General features: G+C 43.4%; 1 long non-coding RNA gene across 1 annotated transcript in view; it reads right to left on the bottom strand.

Annotated features, from left to right (window-relative positions):
• Window positions 1-1,716, bottom strand: part of LOC137607814 (uncharacterized) — a 12,436-nt gene continuing 10,720 nt past the window's right edge. Inside the window, exon 4 of the long non-coding RNA XR_011038039.1 lies at window positions 1-151. This is a non-coding gene — a long non-coding RNA (uncharacterized lncRNA). The remainder of the gene's footprint in view (window positions 152-1,716) is intronic.

The following is a 1,716-nucleotide window of genomic DNA, read 5'->3' on the forward strand; positions in this document are numbered from 1 at the left end:
CATGGCAGCAGACATTTCAAAGCGCTTTAACAGACAGAGAAACCCAACGTAACCCTCCAGAACATCAGCAACAGTGGTGGGAACCACTCCCTCATTGAGGAAGAAACTACGGACAGGACCCAGAATCTTTTGGTCGGCCATCCGCCTCGACCTGTTGGGTGGAAAAGAAATAAAAGATAAGAACAGGGTCAGAGAGAGAGACAGAGAGAGAGTGACAGATAGACCAGATAGAGTCAGTGTCAATATGGTTAAGGTTATGTTTCCCATTGCTAAAGTCAAGACGCAATTACAGTTGCGTGGATGACTGTATGGCGGCATGGAGGAAGAAAGGAAGCAAATCATAACCCCCAAAAAAGTGTCTTAACCCTACACCTAAGTTTAACCCCAAAATAAAGGGTCCTAATCCTAACTAAATGGTCCTTACCCTGACCCAGACCAGAGGTTCCTAACCCTAACCGCGAAATAAAGGGTCCTAATCCCATCAGCACGCCCATGGTTCTCTCTACTCTAGGCGGAGTGAAAGACATGCAACAACCCCAGAAGTCCTGACCCCAGAGGTCTGGCCTGAAATAATCCCCGTAGCCTCTGTACTAAAGGTGTTAGCATCCCATCTGGAGCCGAAGATTAGAAAAAAATCCAAGGATCATTGCTTACTTTATTACTATAAAATTTACAAGTCATAATTAAAGGATACCGAATAAAAGCTTGTGTAAAAGTAAAATAATGAGATTCAATGGCAAGGGTACATTTTCAAGACCAAGATGAAGCTAGAAGAAGAGTCTTCATCAATAAAGATGATGAAAACTAAAACTTCTCCACACTTGGGCACCAGCAACATAACTGCTAGAAATTGAGGACATAATCCAAAAATACAAGCACAGGACTAATGTCCCGCCGAAAACCCTACATCAGCACCGCCGCGGGCTTTAATCTCTGAAGCAGGTCTGCCAGGCTCAGACCTTCCTGCTTTGTGTGGACGTTTTATCTTCAAACTAAACCCTAAACCTAACCCTAACCCTAACCCTAACTTCCAGTTCATTACTCTGCAGGAGAGTGAAGAAATCAAGTTCTTTCATTACGCTTGAGGGTTCTCAACGTCCCGCGGCCCATTGGTCCTCTTCTCAGCTCTCTGGACTTGTCTGACGTACTCTAGAACACCTGACGACACCACCAGAAGACTTTCCAGCAACCCGAACCCGAACCCAAACAGCTGGAGGTCCAACAGACCCTGAGGTAAGACCTCCTGGACCTGATCCAGCAGAACATCCACATCCAATGAATTTCAGAGTCAGAAGTAAGACAGAGCAGATGATTGACTGGCCCTAACCCTAACTCGTAACCCATAATTCCTAACCCCGAACCGTCTCCCTTAACCCTAACCATAACCCTAACTAATCCTAACCCATAACACTAACCCCTAACCCTAATTAAGATAAAAGATAAAAGACCTTTATTGTCCCACAGTGGGGAAATTTGTGCGATCGTGGCAGCGGGGGGGGGGGGGTCAAACATAAATAGTTAAATAATATACATACATATTAACATCTGCAACATATGAAATTTACATATTCACATATTGGAAACATATTAAAATATATCATATTATCCGAATGTACATTATATTTACACACCAAAATAAGAATATACACTACAGGCTGGTTTTTACACTGCTCATCCGGAATTAGAACGTTGTGTTCTTTGAGTTTGGTGAGTTCT

This window comes from Antennarius striatus, chromosome 14 (assembly GCF_040054535.1).
Source record: "Antennarius striatus isolate MH-2024 chromosome 14, ASM4005453v1, whole genome shotgun sequence".
NCBI classification, from domain to species: domain Eukaryota; kingdom Metazoa; phylum Chordata; class Actinopteri; order Lophiiformes; family Antennariidae; genus Antennarius; species Antennarius striatus.